Source organism: Varroa destructor, unplaced genomic scaffold (assembly GCF_002443255.2).
Source record: "Varroa destructor unplaced genomic scaffold, Vdes_3.0 BEIS01000006.1, whole genome shotgun sequence".
NCBI lineage: Eukaryota > Metazoa > Arthropoda > Arachnida > Mesostigmata > Varroidae > Varroa > Varroa destructor.
Genome location: NW_019211459.1, coordinates 15,185,539 through 15,211,268, shown reverse-complemented (window position 1 = coordinate 15,211,268; position 25,730 = coordinate 15,185,539). Strand labels below are relative to the sequence as shown.

The window sequence follows — 25,730 nt, the reverse complement described above, 5'->3', positions numbered from 1 at the left end:
GGATTCGTCGCACTGCAGTGGCAGCAGCGCCAATGAAAATCTTATTATTAGCGCACGTCGCGACATACTTCCTGTCCAGTTAGTGAACAAAGAGCTACCCTCGACGCCGCTGCCTGACGCGCGTGTCGCACGAACCACGCAAACCGCTACACCAAACGCAGCGTTGGGTAGCAATGGAGTTCTTGTAGCTGTACTGGTAACAGCGGCAATGGGGGAACAATTATTGTGACGCAGGCGCGATCGGTGACGGACGATGGCGCAGCTACCCTGAAGTGGGGAGGGCATCGACGGAGTGGTAGGGGCGTGAACAGCCCCTCACAGCGCGAAGGAGCCCCTCACGGCGAGAACGACCAACTCCGACTACAGTTGTCCAGAGCTGCACTGGCTATCATTGAATGAGTAGGCAATGCGCGATCCGCCCGGCAGATACGGTTCGACAACGTGGACAATTCGAAGGCTTGGCACGTAAAGGCTTCCTGCATGCTAGTATCAGAGCGAATGCGTCTTAAAAAGTTTTCCTTTGGCGAACACAGACACTGGAACAACGCGAGTCAAGTTGAACGGTTGAACTTAAAAACCATTGTGAACCAGAAAAATACGTGATCCAAATCCATGCATTTGAAATACTGCTTTGTTGTAGGTCCCCATATTGACACAGTATAAAGTATTGAAATTATCAATTTATTGTTTTATTATAGTCCACAGCTGCATTCATTTTGTGTGTTGATTCCGTGTATATATGAAGTTGAGTTTAAGTCTCTTCAAAGCCCTTATACAAATGGAACGACAGCAACGATGATCACCAGCGAACGAAAGGCTACCGTTTAAGGGCTGCTGTCGGTGCCCAACGGACGCATTTCTTCGTGCCACAATTTGGATTCGTTTTTTACGTTCTACTTGCGAAAAGAAATCCAAAGGCCAAAAACCAAAAGCTTTTGCAGGCGGAGCGAAAGGTCATTTAAATAATTACAAAGCCCCAACTTCCACAAGTGGAACGCGTTCACCAGAGTACGGTAAGAGAGAGTTCGGCGGGGCTAGTTTTGTTTAGGCGTTAGTGCAAGCAGAAAAACGCCGAAGTCCGTGCGTTTAGAACGTCTCCCATTCTCTGGGCGTCCGAGGCACATTGGGCGTACCAGCAATGGACATACCTTATGCCTGCTGCCGTACCGCGTTTTCGATAGAGACTGTGGTTCGTAGTTCTTAGTTTGTCCTGGCACGATGCCCTGACTGAAGCTAATCCACTGCGAAACGACGATGATCACGAAATTGACCACACTAACGAAAACTCGAAAAATATCAATACCATTCGGTAATAATTACAAGCAGTGCACTACTAGTAGATCGTAGACCGACTACTAAGATCCCATAGAGGACATCGTGGTCACTGCTACGGCGTTGTAGTTGTGGCCCCATCGGTTTATTATTATTATTTGGACTATTATACGTTGAATTACTGGGTTTCATGAAATTGTTTAATGGTGTATGTTGTTCGCTGGTACCTTGCTACAGCTTTTTTGCCCAAATCATCAAAATCATGCCAGCCTGAAAGCACGAAAAACAATTAAAGATCACTCAATGATTTGCGTCTTTCATCTGGACGCCTCTCGTATATTGTCCTTTCGTGGTAGCAGCTATGAATAGCTCTAGAAGTGCCCGACTAAATATACGAGGAAAACACGGCTGTAGCATTTGTTTAGGCGACGATAATTTCTTAAATGTCTCAGATGGTCAGTTGATCGGTAGAGAATCGTGTCATTGGCTTTGATTTGATCCTCATTTTATTCTATAAGTCCCCTAGCGCTTGGGCATAATCGGACTTCGACAAAAGAAAAGGTGAACAAAAACGTAAAAGAAGCTACTTGTCTCCATTTTGTGCCTGCATCTTTGTATTTCCTACCTAAACTGTGATTACTGCAGTCGACCTATGGTGAATCGGCTTGAGCAATTTTTCGAGTGACAAATTTAACAACAGTCAAAGGATTAAGCTTGTGTTAATTTGTTTTAATGGAACAACCTATATTAAATAGACCTCTTGAAGAATTGTGAAGTGACGGGTTACAGGGAGCTATTGGACATAAGAAGACTTTACTCTTGGACATCTGCTCTGGTGAGTAAAGGAAACCAACCATGCTCCCTTGGCAAACTTCGCACTCATTAAGCACTGAGCCCTTAAAACAAAAACACTGAACACCAAGACAGATCTTTATACAAGGTGGCATAAAGGTACAAGGTGCCTATTTGAGATAGCTGTTACTCAGACTCTTAGTATAATTTGGTCCGAAGTCGTCCGAAGAAATGTTTAGCGGGAGAACGGTATAACTCGAAATATTTAGATTAACCTTGCCAGTTTGAACAATTATTAGTAAATGATTGTAGAATAGATAAATAGAACCACGGGATATACCTACATCCTATCGTCGCCGAGTTAGTACCTCTTATCTGAACTTATCGGTATCGTTGCATTGTTTTGTACTTCTACTCGTCTTTTGAGGCCTGAAAATCCAATTCTGCACCAATCCACATAAGTCGAATAAAAATCAAAGTTAACAAACATTTATCAAGAATTATATTGACTATATTGATTTTATCGAATAAATTTATGCAAGACCCGATTTAAATCGAGATAGCTTAAAATATAAGATATAATTATGTTTCAAAATGGAGGTTATTATTACTACTTTTAGCTTTTAGGTTTTTCTCGTTTTCAATGTCAATTTGGCACTAAGGTTTCACGTACTCTCTATACCTGAAAACTTACAGCCCAGCTTCTCCATTTTGACTAATGATAGCTGAATCGTTTCAGCGCCCCCACGATAATTCGTTTATCTGAATCAGAAATATTAGACAGAACATATTAGCTGTAAACGCGGTTCGTTAATACAAATTCGTACTGCACAAGGTAGCGGAAAACAGAGTTCCGATAGAAAATAAGTAACTTTAGCTGTCTTCGCGTCGTCGCTTTGTACTAAACGATCTCCTTAACTTGTCCTGATTGGTCGCAATAAAGCTGCCCTGCTTAGTACAGGGCCATTTTCGTGATGGCATAGTGGTAACGCGATTGCCTACTAATCTTAAGGATACGTTGCGATCTAAGTTTTGCTAACGCAGGAGATTTGCGATCACGTTATCCCTTAGAGAGTACTTTCACTCATGAAACGCATTTTTTCGTAAACGCTAGAGTTGCGTACAGTCATAATGATGGCTTCCTACTTCCAAACTAAGAATTTTTTTAAGGGGAGGCCTCAACACGGATTGGACGTACCTCACTAATCAGTTACATGCTATAGGCTCGCTGTACTCTAGAGTACCTCGCTTGCTTAGTGCTTCGGCAAAACTCTAGGTGACATCGTGTGTGTACGTTATATATTGTGGTTTGTGTTAGCTTTTTTAACATGCCCATAGGGTTAAGCGAGTTTTGTTTAAATTGCAAGCAGACTACGATGTTAGTATTTGAAAAGAGTTTCAGAAAGGTAGCTGACTCTGATCGATGAATGTATACCTCTACTGAGAATGGAAGTTGTCAATTCAGGTCAGCAATAGATTAGAAAATGTATAAGAACATGGTACGTTTCGGTTTGTTGTTATTAGTCTGTGAAGTCGATTTCTTTTCGTAACTCTGTAGGAATAAACATGGTTGATCTTTTTTGCGGCTGAGGCTTCCGCAGCACTTCAGTGTTGTTTTGCCGACCGAGACAACTGAGTATTTGAGAGTGTTTCGGCTATGGATCAATTAAAGAAACGTTTTCAGCGGGCGTTACATTATTATACGTCTTCCCAGGAAGTGGCACTATGACACGGGCTTTATTTCACCATCTGTTGCAGTGAAATTTAGTTGCGCTGCCATATTTAGTAAAGATGTCAACATGCAACGGACCGTGGTCGGCGGTCGACGTTTACAAAACTAGTTTTTCCATAACTTTTTTGACAGTATAATTTTTCAGCAGCAAGTAGTGCCTTAATAACTGTTTCGCTGCTACTACTATTAGCCCTGTATTTCTAATACGCCAAGCTGACGAAATGACCAAATCAGTTATTGCCACATCAACAGTTTCCGTCAGCGGAGCTGGAATACGACGAATACATGCCGTTGAACAGATTGAATGTATTTTGTGTTCAAGCAGACAATGCAAAAAACAGTGACATCGAACGCTGCAGCCGTAGGGCCTCGACTAATGACGACCTGAAGGAGAACTGTATCTGTTTTAGTATGCTAGCAGTAGTCTGCTAAGCAGACTGATCTGTGCCGAGCGTCTTTCCCAGCCCGCGCTCCCATGTATCAATGTATAGTTTTGCATGATCATCCGAGGCGATATGGCTGAAAAATATAATATCATTGTGTTACATTCGACTTTGTGATTATGCTATGGACGTATGGTGTTTTTACTTAAGTCTCTAGCGGGAACGGAGTGACGGCTTCTCTTGGAAGAGATCAAGAGAATGGAGAATCGACGAGTGAATATACGGTAAAAAAAAAAAGACCGTCTTGCATGACTCAGATAGTAAAGCTTAATTTGTGACCAGTTTTTGTTACGTTCGAATGAGAAACACAGCGAACGGATAGTATATGAACATATATTCTCAGTATTAGAATATACATCTATTGGGTTGGTGAAAAAAGCAGTGAGTGTTTTTGTAGCTAGATGGCACTAAACTCACATGTATCAGGTTATATGAGTTGCATTGGTATCGCTTGAAAGCTGAGATCTGGTAGTAATAGGTATGTAAAAACTGCTGGAATAGCTTTATTCAAACCTGAGATAGAATGACTTAAATGAACACGAATGAAAATTTGTCTGTCTCTCTCTCTCTCTCTCTTACAATTTTATCACGATAAAGGCACACTTGCTGCCTAGACCCATAAAAAACTATGCTGGCTGTGGTGAAAATTTGTTGTTGAAATAATGGCCCGTAGATGGTTGTGTCACCTTCGTTCAGGAAACTTCGATATGAAAGGTGCTCCTCGTAGTGGTTGACCACTTACGGTAAAAAGTTTATAAAACTATTGCTAAACTTGAAGAAGACTAGGGCACTAGACTGTTTGAAATCGTTTGAAAAAGAGCTTGATATTCGAGTGTCCCATTCGCTTTATTCGCAAAACTTTACAGAGATATGGCGAAGTCGAGTTATTTCTGAAACGGCTGATGAAAACTAGATCACGTACGGCAACAATATGCAAACCACAGACTGACGCCAAGAAAACTTACGCCACATATGTTTGATGGGACTAAACAGGTGCTGTCGTCTGGGAATACGATTGATCCAGGCCTCTATTGCTAACAAAATTATCAAGGCACAGAAAAAAATCGACTGGAATTAATGATCAGGAAGACTTCGTCTTCGACCATGACAATGCCAGACCGCATACACCCTGAGAGAACTTCAATTGAGAATTGAGATGCGTTCGCCGTATAGCCCGAGTTTGACATCATGAGGCCATCTCTTAAAGCCCGCAGCCGTTTTCTTATAATAGGCACCACGGTGTAGTTCATTATGGACGAAATGAATCTTCGCTGTGTCATATGGCCGATAGCATTGTTCACTGAGAAAATATTTTATATATGCAAATATAATTCAATCTAACTTAACCTTATGTTATGAATGCGTCAAGTAACTGAACGAGCAGATTGGTCGAAGACATGTTCTTTAATTATAATAAGTTTATTCTTAGCCATTCCTATTATTTCATTAATATATATATATATATATATATATATATTACAATACTATCCTAGCGACGAAACAACGGGAAGGAGCGGAATACAAGATACGAACATTAAACATCTTTGAATTTTTCGAAAAAACACAATAATAATTTCACAATACATCAAAATCGTCGTTTAATAATTATACTGTGCTGGAAAAAAAAGCTACAGTTCATATTTAAAAATAATATACCTATATATATGCATATTGGGATGTAGAGAAGTTATTAAGCCAATGTTGTTTTTTTTCAACACCTTCAAACAATCTTGTTACACTAAATATGCGCCGTTACGATCGCTGATTTTTTGCCATTTTTCCAGTAACCCCATAATCCCAGTGCGGTAAAACCTTTGCAATTTCTGGGCGAAAAATAGTGACGAGCGATTTCTCCAATGAAGCTAAATTAACACCATTTCGTTGAGGCTGAAACAGATATGATAATTAGACGTGGCTTCAACCATTTTACTAATCTGCTCCCCCCATTTGCCTCACGCATTCATAACTGTCTTGCTGTTTTATACAGATATATAAGACTAAATTAAATTGAATTATATTTGCACACATATATATGTGCAAATATTCTATCTCTATATATATAGGTAGAATATTCTATATATATAATATTCTATATATATATAGAATATTCTACCTATATATATTCTCCTGACGGCCTTTGGCACAGCGAGGATTAATTTAATAATAGTGAACCACACTGGAGTACCTATTACAAGAAAATCGCTAAGAACTTTCATCCTTTACACATGGAAAACATTATTAACAGTAGTGCACAGCAAACATATTTAATATGATATAATATAACCGAGTTGAATATAGTTTGCTAATGTGTAGAATAGATAGACAGAGAGTAAGCACTTTTATATTTACTATCGGAGGTGATTCGCTATGGCATACACAGGGAGTGATCTGTTCCTGTGTAGATTGCAAAGCCCTGAGCGAATATTTTTATATCTAGAAGCTATGTAACACGTGTCGACAACGCGTTCTCACATACTAAAGCTACACAGCTGAACAAGCGATCTATTACCTATCCATTCCCACTGGCCAGATCTGCAAATGGGCCTTACCTGTTTGTAGACAAGCTCCCTTCCAAGTCCTAATTAAATCTCTAACGACATTTTAAGGGCGAGTGTCTTTGCTCCCAAAGCAACACGCACAATCCAATGGCTCGATGGGGCGCTAATTCAGTTTGCTTGATTTCAGAAATGGAGTGCGGCCTATTATCTAGCGAGCTCATTTACAGTGACTTTATTATCTTTGATGATGAAAAATCACCTTTAGATATTCTCTTACCCCAGCGACAGATAACGTTAACTAGAGCGTTAGACAATCATGTTACCACTTCGGTCGAAACACTGCCTGCCGAATCCCTTTGAAACAGAAAAAACCCACGGCAGAGAACTGGAACTTCCAACTGTGGGAACTTTGCTCTGAAAATAAAATGGGTCCAATATTAGGCGTTCGCAGGATATTTCCAAATCAATAACTCGTAACTAAAATATATCAAACATCGGAAAAAAACGAAGAGTCTACGTAGCGACGACAATTTCCGCTAGGTCCCGCTAGGCAGCGCGGCCACGATCCAGAGTCACAGCAGACGGTGCCGATTTCTAACAGGGTGTGTCGAACAGTTCCGCTTAAAAAGATATCATTATTATATGATAGCGCATTGTCGTATCACCTTGTGCTAGTCGGTAGTCGTGCTTAGGCCAATAGGTACTGGCGTGGTTGTAGGGATAGTAGTAGAAATAATGCTGTCGACCGTGAAAAGGTGCCCGCGCTGACCGCCAAAAGGTCAGATGATGACGGGGAAACGCGTTGGCTTTGGTCTCTCTGGCCGCGAAAATATTGCAATTTAAGTGAGTGAATGGAGCTTTCAATGAACACGACGCTTCACTTGACTACGGGCTATAGCCATAGTTGCAATGACGGTGGAGCAGAGCCCGAAGTTTGATTGTCAGCAGTATAAGATAAGAGCACACCCGGAGCTCGATAAAGTGTGAGGCCCAAGTGCGAGGTCGGTAGTCCCAAGGTCTAAAGATTGTAGCCCGCAAGCACTAAACAAGTTGGAAAGTAAAAGTGGGCAATTACAACAAAGAGAAGTAAGGTAAGTGTACAGAAGATGTTTGTTTCTTTTGTGTACCTTGTTCAAAATTGCCCCTGCGGCTGCTGTTGCCGCTCTAACAAAAACGATGCCGTTTTTGCTGTCGGTAACAAAGAGAGCGAATATCGAAGCCCCCGCAGCGTCAGGTTAAAGTTATGCCTGGGCCTGACTTAACTGTCTTAGTGGCATGTCTACGACTTTCGCTGTACGTCGCTAGCTGCAGGTAACATTCGTCTATAACTATAGATGAAGTATGTTGTCACTGTCCAAACAGTGCGACCATTGAGCTCTTGCGTCAATCAAGAGTTTGGCCGGCGGCCTTGATAATGGAAATATGGTAGAAGTTTGTGATAAACCTCCTCGGCAAATTATCATATCAAGCACTGATGCTAATGATAACAAGTGCGTGGAATAGTTAGTATTACTGCAGCAGCTGGTAAAAGTGGAAGAAATAATTGTAGAACCAGGCTATGTATGTTTAGCAAAACTATACGTAAACGATCAAAGAGTAGACAATTTAGCACGCGATTTTTCTTGGATGGAAATAACTGTCGTTGGATATTATATGGTATTATGTTTTTCAGAGCTTTTCACATTTGTGCTAATTTATTTGTTGCTTAGATAACGAATAGCTGTAAAATTAATAAATAACTGTAAATAACTGATATAACGAATGTTTCGAGTTCTACTGCCCATATCGCTTTTGAGAGGCCAATAACCTCATCCGATGAGAAACGCAATGTTTTTTCATACGATCGAAAATTTAGACCATTTCACGCACCCCTAAATTTAGTAGATGTTATAAAATTGAATGAGTGAACGAAAAAAAAATGATATGTGCGAAATCGTGTATTATTTTCGTCTTTTTACGGCATGTACATATTGCTTGATAATGGCGCAGCCGAAATTGGCGATTTTTCCACTAGCATCGTTAATAATAACGCCTCGATCATTTTTGATCGCTTTCTTGGCTTCCATCATCAGCACATGCAGGCGCCATTCCATGTACCCATACATCCAGTAATTACCGGGACATGGTCACAATGAATGATTCGACTTTGGCGAGCATCAGTGACGTCTCCTGATCATGACGATGCCGCTAAACCAAACATCATTTAACTATTGTGGTACCGTTACAACCTATAACAGCTGGTGCTGTTCTTGTCGCTACAGTCATGTCTGATGGCGATGATGCCGCTTTCGCTGCCGCGGTCTCCTTGTTGTTCCGGTTGTTATTTTTGGTGTGGCCTCGGCAGATAAATACTTGTTCCACTTTTACTTGTTTTGACGCAAAACATCGATTGGCCATACCGGCTCCCCTAGCTCTCGTCGTAAACGCTACCTTATTTGCTCTTATTAAGATGATCTGATGAGATTAAGATGAGCAGCTCGGAAAAAATGGCTGACATCTGTTCGTTTCGGTTTTTTTGTCACTGTTTGTTTTTGTTTGTTTGTTTGTGCGTACGTAGCAGGGTCGTGCGTTTTCACTGTTTTGATCTTTAATTCGAACGTTTCGTATCGTTCCGAAGGAACGAAAAACAATTATCATTTATATCAAAGCATCGTTGACATGATGGCGGTGGTGTTGCCCCTGCTGCTTAATAATTTTTTTATTGTAGTCACCGAGGTGTATAGGATTATCGCCAAAGTAAAATCAGGTGCCGGCAAAAAGTAGAAATACCCGACGTACATGTGCTGTAGCATCCGCAATGACGCCGAAAGTAATAATCGATTGCATTGCTTCCTCTGGAGCGCCAGCGTCTGGCCGCATGATAGCGCAAGTAAAGCATTTTAACCACCACTTAACATTAGCTGATGCTGTTATTTCATAATTTCGACTAGAGGATTGCTGCTATCCGTCATCTTTCATTAAATAACAAATTATTGTTTTTTGTTGTTTATATTACCGGGACCCCATACCATAGGCAGCGAACGAACCTTATAGCACTGTACATTGGGACGACGTCCTTAACTCCGGGTACTGGACGATATTTTAAGAGTGCATCCTTCCGGTAGAAACGGTAGCAAAGCTGTACGACAGAAAAACGTCGACCAACAAAAAGAAGAGGCTGAATAACAGTACTCCCTTGTTTTTACTAGCGAATCCTATTACGATTTGACACGTCTCCGCTGCGAAACCAACCCATTCATTCATTCATCCATCCATCCATCCATCTACTACACAATAAAACGGTAATGTCTTCAGACCCGCTCGAATGAGTCTCGCGCTTCCATCGATGATCAGGGGTCGACTACTAACCATAGCTGATAAGGTGTGGTGCCGTGTCTGAACTTTAAAAGGCCCTTCCTTTTATTACGATTGGAGTTTTGCTATTTGTCAGATTGATTTTTGTCTCGGGAAGCCGAAGCAGGGAGAAAAATGTAATACAGTTGATGTGATTACCCCGCATATTGTTCACCTCTCCCGCAGTTACATAGACACTTCTTCTTTTCGTTGCAGGCTGCAGTATTGATTATAAAAGCAACATCAATTGTACATCACTTCTATGGACTACGCATTTTTAAGTGTCATAGACGGCGCGTTGTAGGTTAATTCAACCCATCGACAATCCCTCGAACAGCGAAAAAAAGTTACACATCTTTACCTGGGTCATCGGAATTCGTCTCGATGCTGCAGGAAGTTACAAATCGGCTCTGCCGCATTCTGGGGAACAAAATGACAGATTCCGCATCAGGATAACTTGCTATTTGCTGAATTTTGACCAGCTGACAACGATCGCTACATACGCGGCTGGTAACCGTTGCCGATATCGACGCTATTAAATTGCGTGAATGTCATAGAATATACATGGCGCTACTCTTTTTTGGCATGCTGGTCCCATCGAAGAAGACGCCATTGGTGAATCGAGACACTCGTTAGGTTGTATTCTTGTAAACAAAGTATTATCTGTGTTCATATGTTCGTCCTAATCGAAAATACCGACAAATCGAGAAGAATTTAAGTCAAATGTAAAGCTGGTTGAGTTGCAGTAAATTTGGTTTTCGGCTAAGATGGGAAACAACTTCCGAAAAAAAAAAACGATCGTCAACATTTTCACTAATTCTGCCTTAGGACAATGAACCAAGCGGACCTTTTTTCAATTCACATCATTAGTAACAATTATAATTATCACTATGGTTTCAATAGGTTCATTTATAGCGGTTGAGACAAGAGCTAGCAAACGTTGGAAAAGCTTTTAGCAGAGCGAATCTCACATCCTACGCTCTGGCAAGAAACAGGTGCAACTATATTTGTATATGTCTCTTTAACATTAAGCAGCACGGTCGCTGTCCCACTTAACCCCCACTTGACACCAAAGGTTATATTTTTAATGTTGTCTGCTTTTACGTTCTAATACGAGATTTGTTTATAACCTTCAACAAAATATTTTATGAATGACACAATCACGTACGATCATAAAAAGAAATGTCCTTCAGACTGACCAAATGCACAACTGTGGGGAAAATAAGACTTCACCATGCGTATTATGATCTACAGACATATATATCCGTAGATCTATTTAATATTTCATTGATCGATTTTAATTTTATCATCTTTTTATGAGTTTATATATATATATAAGTGTGGGAAAAACAGTTGTGTAGAAGAAAAGGACGGTTCGACCACAACAAAAACGCATGTTTACGTTTAAAATTATTTGCTAAGATTACTGTTATTCGTTATTATTTAAGATTATTATTGTTATTCGATTATGTTCGTGCATCATTGAATCCATAAAAACGACATTAAAACGCGCACGCTATAATAAACGTATCTACAAATTGTACATTACACGTTTTTGGCGGATGCACACTTATTGTCATAATTTTATCTTATTGACAAACACTATGATAAATTATGCTTATACAATAACTCCTGTCAAAATTTCTGTTCTTGCGGCATCGTTCGACATAGGCAGTATCAATTCACTTCCGCAGTCTCAATACAACTAGCTTCTTCTACATGTTTGACGATGTTGTCCGAACATCGATAACGACTACAAGAACAAGAAACGACAAAAGTAGTTCGCCAGTAACAGTACTATTAACGGCGTGATGCAGTGCCAGCATTTAGACGTCGGAGATCAATGCTCAACCTGCACCAGCGTGTTTCATACCTTACATATACGGTTAAGCCTATTCTAGTGGCAATCGAGTCTACTATTATTATCGTCCACCGCCTCTTCGTACCCGCATCACGCGTCTAACGTAAGCGTGCCGCTGTGCTGGACACTCGCAAGCATTTGATGAACGACTGATTGCACTGGCCAGTAAAGCTCAACAGGGAACTTCCCTCTTACGAGTCAGTACCCTTAGCGTTGCACGCGGCCACCAGACACGTATTTGGCGACTTCAATGGTTACAGCTAAATTTTGCACGCCAGTTCTACCCGTCGAAAAAGTAGCACGTCCATCTGAAAAGTTCTTCAACTTAGACGCGTGTGTGCGCGTGTATATTCTTGCTTTTCACTTTTTAGCCAATCGGCAAATCATCGAACAAACATTTGTCATGCCCACGTTCATCTATTGTCTGCCTAAACCCAATATTCATTCTGCTCTTGGGCTCCGATCGATTTAGGTGTTCATAACCTGTAATCCAATAGAATTGTGACATTTCAGGTTTTTCGTCGATAATCGCCGTTAGCCATTTGTATCAAAGCGACTCATAGCGTTGTCAGTCTGTTGCGAAACTGACTGCTAATTTCTTAGCGCTAAACGCATCATGATGGTTGGCAGTGGTCGAAATGGTAGGGTTAAGTAAGTAGCTCGTAACCGTACTCTGATCTCTCTGTCAGTGAAATGTTAAGGTACTTATATCATTATGGGCTACTTGCGCATCGATGTAGATATCCATGAGTGAGTGTTTTGCGTTCGTCAAGCTTCGAAACGAACGGTGAACCCGTGATGCCCAAATGATGCCGACCGCATGGTACGACTGTACCCCAGCCCACTATTGTCGACCGAAAAAAGTTTTGGTCACAGACGGATGCTTTCCTATGCCATCATTAACATCAGAAATGAGACTACCTACTTGTCTAAATAGGTAACTAGCGCAACGCCTAACAATCAGGCAAGCGTGATATGGCAGACACTACACGGCAAACGTTTGGTGTCAAAAATGCCTCGTAATCCGCTCCGGGACAGATAATAGGAATGAGCGCGTGGAAAAATCATGCAGAAATTCGCATAGAAACTCTTGCTCTCTGCATTTGCCAGATGCCGATTCTACTACTCTTGTGTATATTTTACCGACGATCGATCGCTTAACGCACACACTTCAGTACTCATATATACGTTGGACGTTTTAAATATTCTATAAGTTGAAAAGATATTTATTTGTTCTTCTCTTTTCGTCCATGTTATTGCTGTCAACACGCTCCGATACGTTCGAAAGAGGCGAACCTATCGACTTCCCGCTGTATCTGCTCATTCCAAATCAAACAATTTGATTAATCGTTAGAGAAGAAACGTTTTACGTATTTAGCGAAAATCTATACAGGTGTGCCCAGATTGTATTTTCTTTCAAGCAAAATACAATGTGACTCATAGACAATTATGTGATATTATCATTAAGCATGGACCAATATTAGTATTTGTTACTGCTGATGCTAAATATAGCTCTACAACAATGGTACTGGCATCAGCTTCGTTTCAACACACGCACGCATATCGGTTCACTTCTTATGACGCCATTAGAAACAAATCGTGTTTGTATAGCCGGTCAATTTCCATTGCTAGCAGTATATCCACACTTCATCTAATGAAGGCTATAGAATGCTGAGGCATTCTATGCTGAGCCTTTGGTAGATCGGCACAGATGCATCAAACATGACATCGCTTTCCTTGATTTGTTCAATAACAAGTTTTTCCCATTTTGTGTAACTTCTAGTAAATATCTACAATGTAAACAACGCTTAAAGTACCTATTGACCACAGCAGCCATAACTGGTGATATGTATACATATTATGAGTGGTAAACTACGTATGAAAGCAAACGCACAATCGGCTCTTGTTCGAACCTACGGCTGATCAAATAAACTGCATTGTAGTCCAGCTGTGTGTTAGTTGCCGACAGCTTCGAACTGATAAAGTCCTGAAATATTAAAAAAAAAAAGTAAAAAAAGAAAAAGGAAGAGAATAAACGATTGGCTCATATCAATCACGGATGGCAATTTTAACTCCAATTCAAAGAAATACGTAAGCGCACAATAGTTTCCAACAATGATAAATGCCATTTACTGCCTTTGGTTAACTCCATATGACTGTAAGTTTCAGGAGAAGTTTTGAAGTTTGGCTAGGTTGCATAGAAATTTATCAATTAATCCAAGAATACCCAGTCATTATAGATGTTTGAACAATTTTCTCTAAGATCTTTGGTAAATAGTAATGATTTTTAGCTTATCGTTCCTCATTTCGCTGACAAAAAGCCATAGGAAGAGGATCGCGTCTACAATGCGCCTTTGCTAGTAAAGCAGAACTTAATATCTTCGCGTATTGGTCCAGTTCCATGAACGAATTCTCTGATTTACAAAAAAATAATATTTTGACTACAGTGAATCGCGCCAGTCTTTATTTCAATAATGGCAAATTCCCTGAACGAATAATTTGGCACCGGTAAATGTCGACGAAGATTGAGTGTAGTAAATGCCAACTTTGCGAGTTAATTTCCTCATTGATTCAATGTTACCGTTCAAATATGTGGGCGATGATAGGCAGTGACTATCTGTGTATTCGAAACGTATTTATTTATTGGGGCAAAAGTATGACTGATCGTTTCTTCGCTGACCGTTAGCTGCACCACGGAAACGTACCGGCAGGTTTGGTTAACTTTTTTAGCAGCATTCAACTGGATAAAGTTATTTTTTCGAAATACAGAGAATCAAGAAATTTACCGTTCTTTTCTACAGAAAATTTGCATATTCGGTGGGTTATCTTTTCCAGAATGCAACACGGAAATCCAAACGACGAAATATGATGAGTTTCATTAATGATAGTGTCATTGCCTCGTACAAAAAAGAACAGTTTCTTCTTGCAGTTTATCTAGAACAGGACCTGAATATGAAAATAGAGTTTATCTAGATCGATATACGTCACAGCACACAAGTGAGCACAATTAGGTAACACCGTTTCGCTAAAACTTGCAAACGAATGTGTGTGTAGTAGATGAACTTGAATATTTGAAATCCCGAGCACGAAAAGAAAAGTTGTATAGATGATCATTTTCATCATGGGCGCTGTTAGCCATGTATAGTGACTATGAGCGAGACAACACTTCGTATTCTTTCATACTGGACTGAGACTGATATTTCGCCAGTCGTTATGTAAATGATAAATCCATTAGTTTCGCGACGGACGACTCTTGTCACCAGTCCAATGACATGCAGCGAAAGAATCGGTACTTATCTGACAATTAGCGCCCGCTAAAAAACCTTGTCCCAGTAAGTTCTTACGTTCTTAGTCCACTATTTTCGGCTGCTGGCCGTGCTGGATCGCAGTCAAAATCATTGTAACATCAATATTAATATTAAGGCTCGCCAAAACGATGCCTATAGATATATATGACATAAGCACAAAAATACGCGCATAAAAGTAACGTAACAACGAAAGGTCGTCTATTGCTAACCACCGAAATACTGCGTACCAAATGTTACTTTCGAACTAGGGGCTGCTGGCATAAGACAAATTTCTGTAGTCACTCGAAAACTGGCCTGCGCCACGAATCCATCCCAAGCTGCAGAAAGCGATAACAGATAGTATCGAAAGAAATTTGGCCTCGCATTTACCTTTTTAATGTGTAACTATTGCTGTCAAATGGTGCGTTGTTTGTCAAGTGGCAAGCGTGGTCGGTCGAGATTCCAGAGTGGAGCATACCGCATTCGAAGCTCAAACACTTGTTTAATTTTCGAAAAGGGAACGGGATGTAGTATATCCACTGCCGTGCGCGTAAGAAGGAGGTAAAAATCATTAAGCCGTCTTGTGAATTTTGCCAGTTTCAGGCACATGTTGATGGCCTAGCTCAGCAACCAGCAACTTCAGCAGCGGGCATCCTTTCAGCGAGCGTATTTAGGTAGATGTCTCGTCCGGTATCGCTATTCAACATTATTCAGACTGCATAGCCAGTATATTGTGTAAATATATATATGCTGGATACCTTTGAAAAGCACAAATACATTTTCGGCATTTCGCCCACCAGCAGAACTTCACTTTTCACTTGCCTCGTATATGATTTCATTTAGAAGTTCAGCGTTGTTGAGCACCCCGCAGCGGTCTCGAGCGGAGCACCTGATGCAGCTGGTTCCTATCCTTTAGACACAGCCTCCAATGTTGGCGCTAGCAGACTGTTTCTAGAACGTGTTGTGTCCGGCAGAGCTGGCAGGGATCAGTGCGACGTTGATCAACAATTTACGTCAATATGCTGATAAGAGAAAAAACCTGGTTTGTTTTGTCTAAATCAATTACTTACCTTTAGACAGCAAAAGTTAAAAAGCACAAACTAGGTACACAATGTTGCTTTATTGTGACCAGAAAGCCGTATGCAGACGAAAAGCTACAACAACAACAACGTACCGTTGTCATTATGATTCGAATCCTCGCTTATTATTAGTCCTTGACGATTTCACGCCGGTAAAGAGGCCTTTTCGACGGTGCTTTGGGTTGCTAGCTTTGGTCGCTCTTTCCGAAAACACCCGACAGGTTAACCACTAGGCATTCACTTGATCCATGTAAACCATTATAGTCTGAACTGTACACAATGGCTTATAACCATATGCAAGGCCAGTCGACGCCTGATCCAAGAAAATCGTTTAGCTCTCTTCATTGAAGTAAACAAAAAAAAAAAGGCATACAGAACAGACCCGGAGCGAATGACTCGCTGATTGTTTCATATTTCGCTGTGTGATATTGAAAACTTAGGTACCTATAAACTACGAAGCATCTTGTTTTGTCGTAGTCTAGGATAGCTAATTTAGCAGTCTTCAAGTCCTTGTGACAACTTGGGGTCGTAATGGCTTTGTGTACGTCCAAGCTCGGAACAAGTTCTAAGCTTACCGCAATTTATTCGTTACTTCCGTTATAATAGCCGAAGTTAAAACGAATGATATTTATTATTACACAATTATAATTACATTCCCTAAAATCAATTGTTAGCTGAGTTTGCAGCATAGAGCTTGATTACATGGCTCTTGTTTAACGTGGACTGAGTTGTCACCGATGGAACAATGCAAAATAGAAGAACGTCTCGATAAACTTTTGTCTAAGCCTTGCGTTCAGCAGATTGATACTACTCAATTTCACTTATTATCTTATGTGAAGGATATTTTGATTTGGGCCCCCGGCTGAACAGCATCCGAGTCTCGCGCCCAATTGTCGAAAGTTACAAAATACTGTTATTGTGAAAAATGACAAACCATTATGGATAAGTTCTAAGTGGAAGTAACAAAATAAGCTACCCCGAAAAATTATTCTACTATAGCAAACTGGACAGACCTGTGGGCTTTTTTTTTGTCATCTACAGAACGCCTTAATTTCCCATCGCAGTAAAACAACGACGTCCGCACCATGAAATCTGTGACCTGTTACTTGCAACTGGATCATTCAACAAGGTGTCTTTCAATCTGCGAAATCTATTTGTTGTCAGTTTTATGTTCGGAACTGTTTCGTCAAATGGCAATTTGGTGTTAAACAGCAAATTGCCATTTGACCAACCAGAACCACAGTGAAACGGTTACCAGTTCATGTTTGGTGGGTAAAAATCGCGTAATATAGAATAAAAGTCACCGTTTAGATTGTCGAGTTGGAAGTTGCTCAAAAAACATTCGTCTACATATAGATATTTTGCTTGTCATTCATTTCTACGTGCAAATGTCCGTAGTCGAGCGCGCAACGTGCAGGATATTTGATGATTAAAGCAAATTTCTTGTTAATCATAATCCAATATCGGTTTGTGTCCCTAGAGGAACCTACAAATCGACAAGAAATATTGGAAGATCGGTCGCGATCGTCTGACTAGGAAGATACGATGGTTCGTCTTTGACAAATACCAGCACAAGTAGGTGTATCTCGATGAATTAAACAAAATAATTCCGCAGTATTACCAAAGTATTCCTGGACAAATTGGTCGTTCATAATCATTACCGAAACATTTTTCTGAGAGGTCTAGAAGGAAAAAAGGCTGTGGCTGACAATTTGTCTTATGCTAGCCTGTAAGCAATGGTTCGCTAATCGAAAAAATTAGATGGAACAAATGCTGTATACAATGCCATGCAATATGCCTAATATATTGTAGTTGGTACCTCAAAAAATTAAAAAACCTAACGTTTTTCAGGACACTTTATTCACGTTTAGCCGAAAATTTCGAGGCATCACATCAGTGGCAAATCTGACCCAACTCGGATGTTGTGTGACAAATTCAGGAACACGTTACCACACCGAAAATATCACTTGCCGCTATCTTTTACAACAACCTGATATATCTGACTATCGTAGATACACGTCCGTCAGACGCCCATCTAGAAACGCCACTAGAAAAATTGTAAGCCGCCGAGCACGCGTCACACGTGCGAAATGGGTCAAACCAGCGAAACTCTAGTTAGTGAATTTTTTCATTCAGATCCGTATAAGCACACTTCGTTGTAGAAATGGATATACAAAAGTCGACTGCGAGAATCTGCGGTTGTACAAGCTTTTGAGTGAAGATACTGCTCGAAAACTTAATTAAGCTCGCCGGGCTTTCAAAATGATTTTCTTTTGAAAACAACATTGCTATCCTAATAAATACATTAAAGCACTGGTATCTATCCGTAGCGACAATTTGTTCTGTGACCATTACCTGCGCATCATCCTTTGTCATCCAAAGCCTCAGAAACACTAGAGATTTGTCTACTGATACGATGGCCATGTGTTCAACGGCACAAAGAAAACTGGATCTTTGAGCACATCAACTTTTGTTGTCCTAGTATCGCCTCAGGCTCAAAACGGACTGCTCTGACGTCGCTGTAACGTCATTTAGCCACACTAGGATAAACGGGAAGCCTCGACCCTATTCGACATTTGCGTTCCCTTCATCGGCGTCATATAGATTCATAGCAGCCACACTTGGGTTACTAAGAAACGACTAAACTTAATGTTTCCTACGTTTATTTTTTTGGTCATTGTCGTTATTATTATTGCTGATGCTATGATTTTGACTGGTGTCGTTGTCCCTCTTACATGTCTTGTGTCGATTTATGTGCGAAAAGCCTTTATTCATTTTGTTCCACCAATGTTTATTACTGCCCCAGAGGCAACTTGTGTGGCATATCGTATATATGCAGTAAATAAGTCGACCAGACGGTGGAGGAAGGACCAGATGAACCGCGCGGCGTGCTAGCGCTTAAGCGAAAATAACCTTTTACATGCGTGTACCGGTAGACTTCTGTTATTCATTATATTAATAACTAACCTGTATATTCTATCAATTATAAGTGTTGATATATAGGCACACCCGTGATAGAAACTGCGTGTTGAATGAATAATAGAACTGCTTGCTCTAGTTGAGCAGGTTTTGATATACCAACCTAGTTGCTGGTAATTATTATTTGGTGGTGCTGATTTGTTTAAAAAAATCGAGATTTCTAGGGCCGCCTTACTAGAAATAGAAAATAATGGTTATGCGGTATAATTTCAATTTGATTTATACATCTTCAATCGAAACTGACGTGTGTCTGGGTCATCAACTATCGAGCAGCGAATCTTCTTATAAGGAAACCCTGTCAGCATTATTATATTATAATTATCAACATAAATTATATATCATATTTATTTATATAGTCATTCAACACATATGGATAGAAAAATAATAAAATTTGGATTTGAAACTATTTCTGTTCTACTTGATCCGTGGCGCACAATGCTTCTATAGAGATAAAGCTAGCCGGCCGCTTCAGGAAGATATCATGGTAGTTATACACTATAATATTACTTTTGCTAACAAAGTTTTTACTCATTATCTGATAGCATACTGACTGGATAGTCAGACACAGCATGAGTCTTCGTCATCATCGATCAAAGAGGCTGAAACGTTGCTCCGGCATTTGAAAAAGCATAGTCAATAATAATTTTAACCAACATAAGCCTACAGCTTCTAATCTGCGTGTCAAGTGGACACTCAACAAAAGGAGAAATTAATTTATAAAAATTTTTAGTTTATTAAGGAACCCTCTATGGCAAATAAAATATGCTTCACGGCTACATTTAGCTGGATTCGATTATTTAGAATTTTCGTCGTGAGATTCGTCTGGGAACCAGCCGTCTAGGGTGTGAAAAAACAAACTTATTCCAACCCGTTTTCAAACCCAAGTTGTACAAAGTTGCACTTTTTCTAACCGTACATTTTTGTCAATGAAAAAGTTCGCCTAATACCACTTAATTTTTTACTACCGTACAGTTAATCGTACGTTCGCGTTTGAAACGCAACTCGCCAATAGGCACCGAAAATCCTATTTTGTATCAAAAAAACCACTACCACTAGGTCTCTACTGTAAAAGGACTTCGAAATTAAGGAAAATTGAAGTTAATAATTAACTAGCTGCCAACTCATATTGTGTTAAGCTTTCTAAATTCAATAATCGTAATTTACATGAATTGATTCTATTATAATTAATAATTTAATTAGAGCATAGACCAATACGAGCCTAAGTAATTAGCTCGTTTACGGTATTGACCTGTGGCCTAAATACAATGTCCACTTAGATTTGGTACAGGTCGTAGTTAACAAAAGCAGTGAATTTTAACAAAGCACAATGAAGACTAGTTCTATATATTCTATTGGACAACGTTTGCCATTATGTCAATATGATTGAACTTAACCTCAAATCAAAATCAACGTAAAACATGAGCATACATATCTTAGTTAGTAGCCTCCTACCACAAAAGTGCCAGGTAGAGAAAGCCTAATAACAGCAATGACAATAACGCAGAAATATCTCATTATTATTTTACTGAATTTATTTGTGTACTTTCTGTATATTTTCGATTACTAGCTTTTAGAGTGAATGGGTTTGACAAGTATAAATAGGGCATAATTACTACAGAAATCGGTAGAGTACGAACAACGCTAATGACGCACGGGCCAGCAACGGTTATACGAAGACCGTTGACTGTTACACAGAGTGAACACTTGCCGCCATAAGAGATGAGGTGACATCTTGTTAATGAAGTCGTCACAATTATGCGTTCTTACATGAAGGTTTAGGGTAGTAGCGTTATGTGATGATCGCGGCACAGCCATTCACAGTACGATCAAGTTAATGACGCTTCCGTCATCGTGATTGCAAATCCTAAAGCCGACAGCAAAATCAGCAGTCGATGAATCCCAAACCGGAAAAAATTGTGCCCCTGAAAATTATATATACATGTATAAAATCTTTTATGCGCATTACACGCACATCGTTTACAGCCTCGCAGCTATCCTCTAACACAGGAGAGGAAAAAATCTATCGATCGAAAAGTATTGAGCGCAGAAAGGGGCTAAAAACTTTCATAGGTAAGTTTTGAAAACAATACGATTTGAAGCCATACGCATTTTTGACTGCTCATCCTTGAAAATCTGGGTAATGGAAAAATGGTTGCCAATCGCCGACGGTTAACAAAAAACATGATCTACGATACCTGCTAGAGTTAAATATTTCTTACAATAATAAATGTCTTTTTCCAAAACCCGTTACATAATGGTCGCCGTTAACTTCCGGCTGTAACGACAGTCTAATAGCTTGCATGAGTACTTGTCTTTCTTCATCAAATATTTACTTCAATAGATTTCTGAAATTTGCTAGCTCCGGGTTACTTACTTAGCACTAATTTTCACGAAAGCTGTTGAAATTTTCTTCATTAAGCAATTTATCGTGCAGCAGTTCGATTGCTATGCTTTTTCTTGTTAATGGATCCGATGAATATGGACACTACGGTTTGTCCTGGAATTGACACCCCCGTTCAGCGGTTACTCGTCTAACAGCCCCATAGCGGTTACAGATTGCTTGACTTCGGTCGAATGCTTTGATAAACTTCCAGGAGCTCTCCTACAAGATTACACAATAGGCCAAGAGGGAATATAGCCGTAATAGTATTAGTGATGATAGTTTAAGACTTTGGTAGAAGACGATTCAGCTATGGGGTGAGAACTGGTCGGGTCGAACAAACTGACGCTCCGACTGCCAACGAATCTGTACCAAGCCAAGTACTTCTGTGTTGAGTGCTTCTGTGACCACCGACTAGCACTTGAGTAGCTTCAAATGGCGGCGGCGCCAACTTTCAAAAATATAGTAAATCAATTATTTCATAGATCAAAAAAATTTAGACAGTTCAATTTGTTAACAGCTCGACAACAGCGACACACTGTGTGTGATACTTGCCTCTGTCCAAATTTTACCATAGAAATTTAGTCAACCAGCGTGGCTCAGTACCTAATAGGCGCCCCACATAGCACTACGATTTGCTGGTGGTAGAAGTCGACAAAACGCGAAATCGCCACATGCATATTTAACCAATTGCTGGGCATTGCATGTGTGTAGTCATAATCGAAGCAAATATTTCTTCATATAATTATAAAAAGCAATAATTTAGAAGATACCGGGTGTGTTACTATGATAATTTTCAAAATGAACTCGTAAAGCAGGGCTCTGGTTGGGCACAAAGAAGCTACGTTATTATTACCAGATTGAATAGCATTATTTGTCAAATTGGGCCACTGATCTAAGGATAAATATCTTGTACTGTTGAAAGAACTGCTGTCTCATAACGGTCCCTTGTTACATTTGTTGACAACACATTAGACCACAATTTTAGCGTCCATTGCGGACTGTCGAACAGAATATTTCCGATACGCCACCTCCAAGCAAGCCTCCGCAGAAAATTTATTTTTGGCAAGACAAATCAACGGTAAGATAAATAGATGGTGACTGTTTGGACCAGTTGGATAACAAACGGCAGTAACTCTTGAAAAGTGGTTTGAGCTGTGGCCTTTTCTCTTCGTTGAACGTCGTTGCGCTTCCTTTAATGGCATCACCTAGAGCCACTTTCAATTTCAGATAAACGATTTCTCTATAAACAAATCTATGATAATCAGATATGCGCAAACAAGGCTGGCGTCCTATTGGGATACTGAATGTTGCCTATTCGTAAATCAATCGGCTGAATATGTCGATAATACACACAACTTTCAGTGAATACATTAATTGACGAATATATAAATACTTTGTGTGCATCAAATTAGCAAGCCTTTCCATTCTGAAAAGCCCAAACACGGAAGTGCAGCGTTTATACATTTATGTAAGTGGCGTCTCATAAATATCCAGCACCCGTTTACTTACAACCTCATCAACAAATGCCGAATGCTGTACGGAATCAACACGATAAACTTCACTCAATGGTGCTCGTGATAACTGAATGAAGATTTGCGCTTTGGTTATAAATTCCGGTGAGGGGGCCAACGTTTAAAAAGTATTATACTGCCCAACTGAATATCACAACACGCTGGAGCACTTCCACTGCGGAATTACCGAGTAAAACTTTTTTTTGTAAATATATATATAATATTCGGTTATGTCCCGTGAGCTAGTAGCATCGGAATTTTACTTGATTTAAATTGAGAGCGATTCTGCGCTCAGAAGACTTCAATCAACGATATATTCATTACCGTTAATTAACAATGATCTTCATTCATCTTTCGCGTACTTTTTAAATGCTATTTTCCTATAAGTTAGTACCTTTATTCGGGATAAACCAGTTCCTTACGCCTTCTAAATATGCAAAGTTCTTTCCATTGGGAGAGTCCCGCAAGTATCGTAAAGGATGATAATCAATAGGGGCAAGGTCGGAACTACAAGTTGGGTAAAACAAAAGGTCCCAATTGAAATTTGACGATTTTTGGCAAGTCACTAAAAGTGTATCTAGCCGGACATTGTCATGATGAAACTGGTTGCCCTCCTATAGGACATAATCAGACGCTTTTTTTTGAATATAGTACCTTAAACGATGGAACTGTTCATAATATTTACCTGAGGAAACGGTTTGGGTTGTTTGAGAGAAGCTAATAGAAAAACAGTCCCCTACAATTCTATCAAATGGCACCATAAAGTTACCATTTTTTTTAGTGGGGTCCGGCTTTAGCGCTTGCTTGAAGAGCTCTACCACGCTTTGACAATGATCTGCCCTGAATGGCGTAAATTAAACATCTTTCGTCAAGCGTCTTTGCAAGAAAAAGCTTGCCTCAGTTCAATTTCAGTCGATGTTTGGCCGTGGACACGCTGTTCATTAGATGAAGATGGGTCAGATCATGAGAGCTGCAGTTGTTTGCCTGGGCAACCTGGTCGTTGTTCGCTGGATGTCTTCGAACGACTGACTTGAATATTTTTTGGCCTTCTTCGATTTGGCGACGGCTTTTTATTTTGTATAATAAGAATTTTAGCGTGTTCATTGTCAGAGGATCGGCCTGTATGCGTCTTGTCCTCGATGTCACCACTTCGAAAACAAACGAACTACCTCCTGATCGTGTAATCCGTTATGTACTTGACGAGTTTCCTTACATGCTTGATTCACGCTCAGTCTTCTGCAAAAAAAAAATTCAACGTCGGCTCCAGGTACACATTTGAAATCTTTGTCAAATTTGATTGAAGTATGAGGATAAGTCAAACATATAGCCAAAAAAAAAAGGAAAACAACCCTACAAATATAACAACAATCGCTACTCAGCCCCCATCCAATTGGGTTTGTGATGCGAAACTTTAAATTGATCTGGAATCCGCTGCAACAGCCACGTACTACCACCCTAGCATACACAGTTTACATATCATATATAACTAGATTGTTTTACTAACTTTTTGTGCAAAGGTAAGATACCTTGATAAAAGCAATCCTATTTCAAGCCACACAACGTACATACACTTATGCTGTTACAAGCAAACACACAGCTTCACACAGATACTTAATTTGGACACTGTGTCCGCGTGATAAATAAATTGAGGATCAGTTATATAAAGCAAATAAAGAACAATTACGAGCGCAAAATCCAGTCAGAAGCTAAATGAGACCCACTTAGAGATCTTCTTCGAGCCCCGTTCATTGCTTAGAAAGACCGCAGCGACCATCATGATTAAATATGATTCGTGTTTATATGTGTCTGTTTTTGAATGCGCAAATTCAGCTGCTAGGGGAAGCGGGCATTTTTTTGCCTGTCTTTCATTGTTATCTTCTTATATCATCGTTCTCTTCACAAGATCAGAGAAGAACAGATTGTGCCGGTATTGCATTTTTTCAAATTTGCTCAGTTCTCTCGTGTTGTGCCTCTCGTCGATATTCTAGCCGTCCATCCGCTATGGCCAGCCATACTGCAGTTCTACAAGAACGCTATGGACAGGAGATAAAATTATCTCGTCACAAATCAACATGAATCGCTGACATTTGTACAACACCGACATGTTGTGCCTCGTGATTTGCAGCCAACATATTTAACTACACAGACATCGCGGCGACGCTATGTTCGTAGACGAACCAATGACTCCGCGCATGCATAGGCGCTCCCTGAAGTTGGGTCGCTCACTAGTAACCGGCAACAATTATAATACTATATAATCATTATAAAATACGACTTACTAACAATTACACGAAACGCTGAAACATAGCGTTAATATCATTCGACTACTTGACTCAGGTATGTACAGCCCTACACTTGGCGGACCGCATGAATCTGTGCAAATATGTCGTTTGTTTATTGAGGTTGTGACCGAGTCTTCGTTGGCCAACCAGCTAAGTAAGGCATGATCCCAGTTGCTGGGTAAATATATTACACGATATTCAAACGCACGACGCACATGCAAAGGCATGTACATAATAATCGCTTACGTATTAAGCAATGTCCTGAGATTTTGTTCTGT

General features: G+C 40.0%; 1 protein-coding gene and 1 long non-coding RNA gene across 9 annotated transcripts in view; one reads left to right on the top strand and one right to left on the bottom strand.

Moving 5' to 3' along the window:
• Positions 1-25,730, top strand: part of LOC111252688 (uncharacterized) — a 71,731-nt gene that overhangs the window by 4,338 nt on the left and 41,663 nt on the right. For 4 of the 7 annotated variants that reach the window (XM_086992707.1, XM_086992705.1, XM_022810983.2 and 1 more), the window contains exon 1: positions 3,932-4,463. The exons of 1 other annotated variant lie outside the window; for it this stretch is intronic. The gene's annotated coding sequence lies outside the window, so the exon portion shown is untranslated. Of the gene's footprint in view, positions 1-358; positions 2,108-3,931; positions 4,464-25,730 lie in introns of those variants that run through there. 2 more of the 7 variants (XM_022810980.2, XM_086992708.1) reach the window with 1 other exon arrangement.
• Positions 20,784-23,195, bottom strand: LOC111252689 (uncharacterized). Of its 2 annotated transcripts, XR_015330084.1 has the most exons (3): positions 22,212-23,195; positions 21,651-21,878; positions 20,784-21,198 (listed from the first exon to the last, which is right to left on the bottom strand). It is a non-coding gene; the product is annotated as an uncharacterized LOC111252689 (long non-coding RNA). The 2 variants fall into 2 exon arrangements; XR_002674309.2 differs by lacking the exon at positions 22,212-23,195 and having other exon boundaries at positions 21,651-22,126.